The following is a 10,563-nucleotide window of genomic DNA, read 5'->3' as shown; positions in this document are numbered from 1 at the left end:
AGTCATTCTGATAGGTGTGAAGTAGTAACTCGTAGTGGATTTAAGTTGGATTTCCCTCATGAATAATGACATAGAACATCTTTTCAGGTACCTTTGGGTCATTAATTCAGAAGAGCTCATTGTGAAACAAAATTTCTTAGACAAATTCGATTGTGATTTTGCCTAAGTTCATTAATTTTCTAGGGGGCGAGGGAATCAGTAAAGTTCAAAGAGGAGACAGAGAGAAAGAGAGGGAGAAGGGCAGTGAAAATAAAGGTATTAAATAGTTGGGAAAAAGAATGATTACATAAGTAGTTAATGTTTTTCAAAGTAAGAAATATTTGCAGTTTCATTTTGTATCACGACTCTATCAGTGGTTACAAAAAAAGTCTGCGAGGGCTGGTCCCAGATGCCAGGTATGCTGTGTACCAGACAAGAAAGAACAACCACTACAAGCAAATGAGGCAGATATGTCTATGGTGCTGATCACTGGAATAGTAAAATTTCATCCCCCAGCTGAGGTGCTGATTAGTCCAATCAACCTGAAAGGGTGAAATGGGATCAGGCAGAGAGTAGAAGCGGAGGGCCTGGGAGTGCAGCTGAATTTTAAACAGGCCATTGCCTGTAATGATACTTTTCAGGATCCAAGCAAAGATGCAAGATACAAAAACCTTCCATTTCCCAGTTTGGAGACTATTCTTCCCCCCGTGATACTATTAGAGAGCATGGGAGAATATAATTGTTCTAGGTAATAGAGTGAGGGGAGTTAAGTTTCTGTGGATTGTCTGAGGAAGGGAACTTCTGAAAAGAGAATGGTATTGGAGGAATGAGGGCAGCTGAATTACATGATGAGGCAGTAAAAAACAATTGAAGAACCGGTTTCATCTAATTTTTAGGGTTTGGAATTGCTGTCTTGTATACCTCTGTCGACTCCAAATGTCAGTAAATTCTGTTATATGCATGAATGCCTTATTTTGGTTGTGTGTGAGCATATGAGTGTGTGTGTGCATGTGTGTGTGTGTGTGAAAAAGAGCTATTTACTACTTACCCACTGGAAGGTCTGGAAGGACAGAGAGCCGTATCTGTGTCTGACACTGGCATAGAGACCACAAAGGGGACCAGACTTGAAGTGACCAAGCCCTCACCTGGCGGTTCTGTGGAGCTGAAAGTTGCAAAGTATATCTCGACTTGTGCTGCCTGCCTGCATGGGAAGACTTCGTTCCAGTGTGAAAACATACAAACCGTGACTTAAACATATTTATATCCATGAGTTGGAGGATGTTGTATGAAATCCATTTGCCAAACCTCGAATGGTCCATTAGGCAGTTTAAAATGCCCAGGAGCTATATAAACAGGCTTTCTTGGGTTGTATTTGGACAAGTGGGACAAGTGAGGTGGGCACTCTTTGTGGCCTTGTTAATGTTTCCCCACCAATATTGGTCCATGAATGCTATAATTTTTTCAGTAGACCAATGGTTTAAGGCATGTACAATGGTGAGGAATGAGAATTTGAGAGTCTCCAGTAGGACTGGGTTGTTACTTGGTGCAAACCAGAGCTTTCTCTTTTTACCAAACCAACAATTGTTGAACTTCCGATCTTGTTTCTCCTTCTCTGAGGTCAGTTGTTGCACTGTTCTAACCAGTTTTCCTAAGTTGTCATTTAGGGAAATATCTCTTGGGACAATGGCAGAGGTTTGGCCGACATTGGTTTCTTTAAGGGCAGCGTTTTTTTTGAGGAAATGTCAGCAAAATGATTTTCCTTAACTACCAGAGAGTCAAGTTTAGAATGCCCTGAAGTCTTAATAATAAAGCTAAAACACAGGTAAAAGTATTGCATCCAATAATTCCTGAAATAGGGGCCATTTTAAATTCTATTTCCGCTGGGAGTAAGGAAGTCACATTACTTCTACAACATTCCAAAATCACGGGCTATTCCAAAAACATATTTACTATCAGTTATAAATGTTGGCAGTTTTGCCCTTGGCTGAAGTACAAGCCCATGTAAGAGCGTATAATTCAGCCTGTTGGAGAACTTAATCTCTAAGTTCTAGAATGATTCAACGATATCAAAAGGAGTAGCAATAACATACCCAGCACAATATTTGCATTGTCACCTTTTAAATAAGAACCATCAGTAAACCATAAGAAGTCAGCATTACCCAATGGAATTTCCTGCAGATCTTTGAAAGGAGTCAGGTGATCTTGTCAGTGTTAAGGAGTCATGAGGGACTTTGTCAGTGATGGAGAGGAGACGAGTACCCAGGTTAAGGTTATGACAATGTAAAAGAGTCATGGAAGAAGCAGTTAACAGGGACTTCATAGTAGGTGAGGCATGTGACTGAGAAATATTGAGTGTGATGAGAATTCAGGAGGGCTTCTACTGTATGAGGTACAAAAGTGATTAAAGGGGATCCCACAGTGATGTTCTTGGTGGCCTTCACCAAAACGGCAGTGGCTGTAATGACTCTAAGGCAAGGGGGTTATTATCCCCATGCCACAGGGTCCAGCTGCTGGCTATAGTACTCTATGGGTCCGTCGTGGTCCTGTGTTTGGGGGTGAGTACCCCAAGGACTGTCCCTTCCTTTTCATGTACAAAAAGGAAGAAAGGAATTCAGAACTGGGATGCCCAAGGGTGGATTCATCAAACTCTCCTTTAAGGCCTTGATGGCTATGTTGCCTGATTCTTCCCATGAACTTGGGTTCAGGGTTGTTATAATTGAGTAAAACACAGAGGTTTGACCACAAGAGAGACACTTGGAATCCAATTTCAGCAATAGCCACCTAGCCCAAGAAAACTTTGCAGTTGGTTCTTAGTTTTGGGTTTTGGGTAACTCAGGACACCATGAAACCTATCTAGATCGAGGTGTAGTCCTTATCCTGAGACAGCAGATGCCCTGGATATTGAACCTGGGTCTGGGCAAGCTGCAATTTTCCTTGGCCATCCTAAGTCTCATTAAGGCTAAAAGCTTTAGCAAGTGGGTGCTGTCTTCCTGTGAGGAGGCCCGAGAAAAAGAGCAAAGAAGCAAATCATCCACCTATTATAACAAAGTAGAACCTCTAGGGAACTTTATATCAAACAGACTAGCCTTCAGGATTTGCAAAAAATAAGGATTCTCAGGAAAACCCTGAAGCATTACCGTCCAGATGAATTGTTTTTCTTCCCAAGTGAAGGCAAAAACGTATTGCTAGCTTCATCAACTGAAATACTAAAGAATGCACTGCATAAACTGATTACAGTAAAGAATTCGCTTCTGGTGGGAATGGATGTGAGTAATGTATGAGGGTTAGAAACAGCAGGTTGTCGGGGAGATAACAAGGTTTTTTATTGCTGGGAGGTCCTAGACAAACCTCTACCCTCACGCTTTAGGTTTTCTCACCAGTAAAACAGGAGTGTTACAACGATTAATACTAGGGATAATGAGGCCTTAAGCCTTGTAATCTTCTGTTATGGGCTTTATGCCTTGAAGGGATTCTTTACTTACAGGATGTTGATTAATTCTGGGAAGAGGTTTTTTTTTTTTTTCATGGTCAATGTCACTTTTATTATAGTTAATTTATAATTCCCATTTGCCATTATAGTCAAACTTATTCAGAGAAATAAACCAGAATTATAAGGGTAGGAGACACTGCAAATATGTTCTCTCACATGCTATTTAAGACTAGGTGTCTATCAAACCACATTAGAGGAGCTGATGATATAAGCTTTGGCAGTTTTCAAGAAACATTAGTCCAACCATAACTAAATCTCAATGCATCAGTTACCATCTGCTGAACACTTCCTCTTGCAGTTAGCATTGTATTAGTGCTTAAACCCAAGTAGTTTGACTCAGTAAATTCTAAAAATACATATTTAATTCTCATAATATTATTCACAGAGTTCTTGGCAGAGAATTTTGAGGTTCATATTGTCTCTCTTTCAGTTCCAAAGCTCTGTTTTGAGTTCTCCAGGCTTTGGTGGAATTTCAGATATTGTCAGGTCCGGCCTGTAGTACCGGTGCACCACCTCCGCGCCGGCGCACATGGCCAGGAGGCTGGCGGCGAACATTTTCAGGTAGGACGTCCAGGACACGCCCGCGGGCATGGTCGTTGGGCTCGAGCTGCACTGGCCCTCGGAAGCGGGTCAGGGGACGGTTGAAGGGCGCTCCGGAGACTGAGCGGGCGGCCGCGGATCGGACCGAAAGTGCAGGGGATCTGGGAAGAGGTTTTGAGGGATCTATTTGAATCTTGATGGGAGTTGTGCTGTGAATTTTTCCAATATCATTTGGAGATTTTGCCCATAAAGAGGGTGGTAGCTGATTCAATAGGGACAAATGATCGGTGTTTCCAGATCTACTCTAGGACTGTTAGAGATGGAACAAATAAAATATGTCAGAGTCAGGTTGGCTGATTTGATGACTTATCTCCAAGTTCTAGAATGATTCCCCCTTTTGGGAGAAAGCAATTCCAGCATAATCCTTCTCTAGGAAGTCTTGCCCTAACAAACGGGGCAGAGGAACTAAGGAGAAAGGGGTGTGTATCTCTCAAAGATCCTAAACAAAAGGGAGTACGTTCAGAGACAGGAACCTCTCAAGGTTCGTTAGAGATCCCCACGATTTGAACAGGGGTTGCCTTATAGTAGTGGGGTTGAGGACCAAGAGTGTGGCTCTGGTGTCAATGAGGATGGGAAGAGATTCATTCCCAATGAAGGGAAAGGTCCCAGTTCAGCCTGTTAATAAACAGAGTTAAAAGCTACCCAGGTGGAATCAACATTTGAAGGAAGACCTGAATTTTCTTTAAAAACAATCTGAAGTCAATTGTAAAGTCATGAACAGGTTCATCAGATTTTTGTGTACTAGCCTGAATTTTGTTCCAATCAACAGGCTTTGGAAAAGCCCTGGAAATTGCTCAGTGAAGTCGACTAGCGAGTGCTCAAGCCTGATCATGTATGAGTTAGTGGGCTGGTCTCCCAGTTGTAATTCTAGAGACATTCAGGATTTTCCCAGTGAGCTGTTTTCATCCAATGTTGGGCCTGACCTTCACTGACAAACGTATGAACTAGCTGATATAAGTCAGAGAAACGAGGCTGGTAAGTTTGAACGACTCTATTAAATCCCTCAGCAAATCTGGAGAATCCTTGGGTACTTTGCCTAAATCTTTGACTGTGGCTCACAGTTCAGCTTTCGTCCAGGGAATATAAGAAAGTAAGGGTTTAGCCTCTGGATCCTCGGAAGGCTTAATTTTAAAGGAACAGATTCTGATAAATTCAGAGGAAAAGGGAGTGGGGAGAGTTTCAGTGGAAAAGGGAAATTTGACATGAAAATTCATATTGGGGAGGACAGGGGGGTGGAGAGGTGTAGGTGGCATAGAAGGGAAGGAAGAAGATGGTGCCAGAGTCAGAGTCTGAGACCCAAAAGCTGGGGAAGAAGAGCCTGAGGCTTGAGAAGCCATTTTATCTTTCTTTGTTTGCCTCAGTTAATCTTGAAATCTTATTTTTTAGAGAGGCAAAGGTTCCTCAGCGGATTCTTAACCGCTGAGCCACCAGGGAACCCCTGTGGCAGAAGTTTTAATGTGCTTGATTATGAGACATTGCTACAGTTTCTGCTGGGAATGTTTTGAGAAGCCTCAAAATACCAATCAAATTAGGTGCTGCATTCAGTTTTGGACATTTTAGCGTTAAGTAAGATTGGGGATTTCAAAAGTTCCCCATAATGGCCACTGACGTTCTAAATTGTCTTTAGTTAGGTCGGTCCGTTTAGTTAGAAAGGCACATAAGGAAGGACGGTGGTTTTCAAACATAAAATTGGCTGAGGTCCCTGTAGAGAATACAAAATGTGAATATGAAAATATTTAGATAACTGGGATCCCACCTCTCAGAGGTTTTTCTCTAGAGTAAGGGAATAATTTTCAAATAGACTTACTGTTCAAATAGCTCAAACGGCCTAATACCAGCCAGTTCTAAGGGACAATCTGGTCCCCAAGGAGCCAGACTAAAATCCTTTTTTTTTTTTTTTTTTTTTTTGCGGTATACGGGCCTCTCACTGTTGTGGCCTCTCCCGCTGTGGCGCACAGGCTCCGGACGCACAGGCTCAGCGGCCATGGCTCACGGGCCCAGCCGCTCCGCGGCACATGGGATCCTCCCAGACCGGGGCACAAACCCGCGTCCCCTGCATCGGCAGGCGGACTCCCAACCACTGCGCCAGCAGAGAAGCCCAGAACAGCCCCTATTTCTGATGGAATTGGGTTGAAGACAGAACCGGCACAGCTCCAGTGAAACAGTCTCTGTTCCTGATGGTATGGGCTGAAGTGTAGCCAGTTCCAATGCAATCTCATTTCACAATCATGCCAAAGTGCCAAATGAGTACTTGCATACAGAACGAGGCCTTAACGAGAAAGGATGAAACTTTAAATAGATCCTAAGACCTGAGAGCTTCAAAAAGCAAAGAAGGCCGAAGTTGGAATCCTGGAGAAAAACTTACCCTCAAATCCCAGAGTCGGCCAGAAAAGCAATGATCAAAAACAGGTTCAATGTGAGCACTGCACCTGTCTGCTCAGCAGTCTTGGAGTCACTGGGGGTCTTCTCTGGTCCCTGTACAGGCCACCAAAATGCTGACCTAAAACAAATAGACTACCAGTTATTTCTCTAGCAAAAATGGATATATTTGGGCTCAATGAAGAACGGCAATTTGGGGTCTGCAATCATGGCAAGCCATGTGCAAGTCCTGTACATCAAGGAGAGGACGACTCTTTTAAAGAGGGGCAAAGGAAGTTGGGAGGGCTACCTTAACCAAAAATTCCATCGGAGGAATCGAGATTTCAAAGTATAGTGGCTTTCCGTTGGCTGAGTTGTGACAACCTCTTAACAGCTGAGCTCCTGCCAGGCCAGAAGAGGATGCCTTTCTTCTCCTGTTGGGCTCTGCTTTCATTGTAGGGCAAGAGAGCGCCCTCTTCTGACCTCCCAACTCTATATTAATTGAGGTTCCTGTTTATTAATTTTTTATACTCAAAGTCCAAAAAACTCTGAGAATGAAATCCATTTGGTGGCAAAACTGCCCTATCCTGACCTAATTTGACTGCACAACCATGATTGAACAGATGGAAGGCTATGCAAGCTCCTTAGCACTTAGTGTGGTTAGCAATATACTTCGTGGCAGAAGTTTTTTTGTTTTGGCTGCCCTGGGTCTTCGTTGCTATGCGCAGGCTTTCTCTAGTTGTGGCGAGCGAGGGCTACTCTTCCTTGCGATGCGCAGGCTTCTCATTGTGGTGGCTTCTCTTGTTGCGGAGCACGGGCTCTAGGCATGTGGGCTTGAGCAGTTGTGGCTCATGGGCTCTAGAGCGCAAATAAGCTCGTGGGATCTTCCTGGACCAGGGCTCCAACCCGTGTCCCCTGCATTGGCAGGCGGAGTTTTTTTTTGAGTTTTGAGTATTTATTATATTTGATTTTAATAAAATAAATTTAAGTTTACATAATTTAATTTTTAAATAATGGCTGAGCTTCAACCATCAGTTGTCAAAATTCCTGCAAATTTTGGGAATCCCCTAGTGATCCAGTGATCAGAACTCCAAGCTCTCACTGCAGAGAGCCTGGGTTCAATCCCTGGTCGGGGAACTAAAATCCTACAAGCTGTGTGGCATGGCCAAAAAAAAAAAAAAAAATTCCTGAAAATTTGACAATGAGCCCTTGTGGGCCAATATGAACCAGCTCCAGCACTGCACCATTCACCATCCTGCCTTAATGAACAGGACCAGGATTCTATCTGCTTTATTGGCAGGCGATTCTTAACCGCTGAGCCACCAGGGAACCCCTGTGGCAGAAGTTTTAATGTGTTTGATTATGAGACATTGCTACAGTTTCTGCTGGGAATGTTTTACATTTGTTGGGTTTTCACTGTATCCCTTTTCAAAATCTGAAACATTCTGAATCTTGAAACACAGCTGTTTTCAAAGAAGAGATTGTGGATTTGTATTTGCAGACAATTCTTAAGCCTTGACATCTGCAAATATCAACATTTATCAGTACTTTAGGAATTGAATCTTTATCTCAGTTTTACCAAGAAGTCTTTGCTTCTCTCTAATATACTTTTCAAAATTCTGGTTATCTGCTTCTATAGCTGCTCAAGGAGTGGTTGCTCAAGGTCACAGTCCTCTCATGTCTGTGCTACCTCTTTGTTCTATTTCCAAGTCTAATTATATTTTTTGTGGGGAAGAGTCACTTCTGTCGGGGTCTGCCTTATAAATAGAGTTTCCCTTTACACAGGTCCTGGGTGTGTCCCTGTAATGCCATTGACCGATTCTCCTGGAGTAGCATCTCAGAGGTTTACCCTTTCATGTTCACTATGGTGTCAGTTTCCCAAATAGGGGTTCCATTAAAAATGTAAATATTGACAATTGTAAGGAAAGAGGATCCGGAGTTCTGGCTTGAAAGAGAGTGTTAGTGCTTCAAATAAAACATTGCATCATTGGTGAATTTATTTAGCATTGGAATTCATTAAAAACATGTTTCTAATTAAATAATTACCAAGCTGAGGCCATGCATGTTAACTCTACCTACTCTATTTTGCATATTAGTTTAGTTGCTTTGAGTATACACATTGCTCAGTTTTGGCAAGATATTATTACATTGTTTTCTGTAATTAAACTGTCATGCAATATTGATTAAAAATACCATGCAAAGTTAGCTCTCTAAATTTTTCTCCGTTTTGAAATAATTTTAGAAAGGAAACTTTGATGCAAATATTTGCCCAGTAAATACTATTGGCAGCCTATTATGTGACAGGCCCTCCCACTGGGAGTTGCAAAGGTGAATGAGTCGCAGTTCCTGTTTTTAAGATACTCATATGCTGATCAGAGGAAGAGATGTTAGAAACACATATGATTCATACTAAAATTGGGCTTTGTTGTGTAAGATACAAAAACCTATAGGGCACGGAAGGTGGTATCTGCATTTGACCATTGGGTTTGCCCCGTGTAGAGCTCAGTCGTGGAGTTTCATTCAGAATCAAAATCAGTGTGTCTTTTGCTTATATTCACATTTAACCTTTTCAATTAGCAGACAGTGTGCTAATTGAAAGATCACTCAGGATTCTAGTCCCAGCTCTGCCACTAACTTTCTGACTGATAGGGTCCCCATCAGAGTCACAGGCTTATTAAAAATGCATATCCAGTGACTATAGTAGGTAACACTGTATCGTATAATTGAAATTTGCTATGAAAGTAGAACTTAAATATTTTCACCACACACACACACACACACACACACACACACACACACACACACATACACAGGTAAATATGTGAGATGGATGTTTAACTCCACAGGGGTATCATTTTACAGTACATACATATATCAAATTATATCTTACAATTTAATTGCCAGTTATACTTCAATAAAGCTGGAAAGAAAAAAAAAAGCACATCCGGGCTTTTTTGCAGACGCCGCCACCCCGGAACCTCCCGCGCTGCCCATCCACGGTCAACCCTACCGTGTTCTTTGACATCGCCGTCGACGGCGAGCCCTTGGGCCGCGTCTCCTTCGAGCTGTTTGCAGACAAAGTTCCAAAGACAGCAGAAAACTTCCGTGCTCTGAGCACTGGGGAGAAAGGCTTTGGTTATAAAAATTCCTGCTTTCACAGAATAATTCCGGGATTTATGTGCCAGGGTGGTGACTTCACACACCATAAGGGCACTGGTGGCAAGTCCATCTATGGGGAGAAATCTGATGATGAGAATTTCCTCCTGAAGCATACGGGTCCTGGCTTCTTGTCCATGGCAAATGCTGGCCCCAACACAAACGGTTCCCAGTTTTTCATCTGCACTGCCAAGACTGAGTGATTGGATGGCAAGCATGTGGTCTTTGGCAAGGTGAAAGAGGGCATGAATATTATGGAAGCCACGGAGCGCTTTGGGTCCAGGAATGGCAAGACCAACAAGAAGATCACCATTGCTGACTGTGGACAAATCTAACAATAAATTTGACTTGTGTTCTATCTTAACCACCAGAGAGCACCCCTTCATCCCTGTCTGCTCAAAATATCCTATAATCTTCGTGCTCTCATTGCACTTCTTTGGGTTCCATATTTTCCTTATCCCCCTCCAAGTTAAGCTGAATTGCAAAGTTAAGTTCATGGTTATGAAATAAAAACTAAACAACCAAAAAAAAAAAAGAAGCACATCTGTAGGTCCTACCCAGATCTACTGAATTAGAACTCAGGGGCAGGGCCTGGAATCTGCATTTTAAACAGGCACCACAGACCAACTATACTGCATTAAAAAAATAAAACTTTAAAATGAACAGGCACCGCAGGAGATGATTACACAGGCTGAGGTCTGAGAAACACTGGACTGCAGGGCTGTGTCAAGTCTTTTCCAGATCCACAAATTCGAAGCAGTGGGGTTGCAATGCAGCAGCCGTCCACATCTTTCTGGAGCCACCACACCCTGCAGCTCCACCCACATCTTCTTCTCTTCAGTTAACTCATCACAGAGAAGATTGAAGGAGAGAAGGGAAAGCAGCAGAAGCTGGCCCCATGGGAGCCTGAGCCACTGGCTCTGTTTGGACAGTTTGCTGTGCCTTTTGGTCCTACTTGGGTCTGGTTACACATACGCCAG

General features: G+C 42.8%; 1 pseudogene; it reads left to right on the top strand.

Annotated features, from left to right (window-relative positions):
- The first annotated feature begins 9,451 nt into the window (after nucleotides 1-9,451).
- Nucleotides 9,452-9,947, top strand: LOC132435745 (peptidyl-prolyl cis-trans isomerase A pseudogene; annotated as a pseudogene).
- The last annotated feature ends 616 nt before the right edge of the window (nucleotides 9,948-10,563 follow it).

Source organism: Delphinus delphis, chromosome 13 (assembly GCF_949987515.2).
Source record: "Delphinus delphis chromosome 13, mDelDel1.2, whole genome shotgun sequence".
NCBI classification, from domain to species: domain Eukaryota; kingdom Metazoa; phylum Chordata; class Mammalia; order Artiodactyla; family Delphinidae; genus Delphinus; species Delphinus delphis.
The sequence above is the reverse complement of the archived record's forward strand: the minus strand, read 5'-3'. Positions and strand labels throughout refer to the sequence as shown.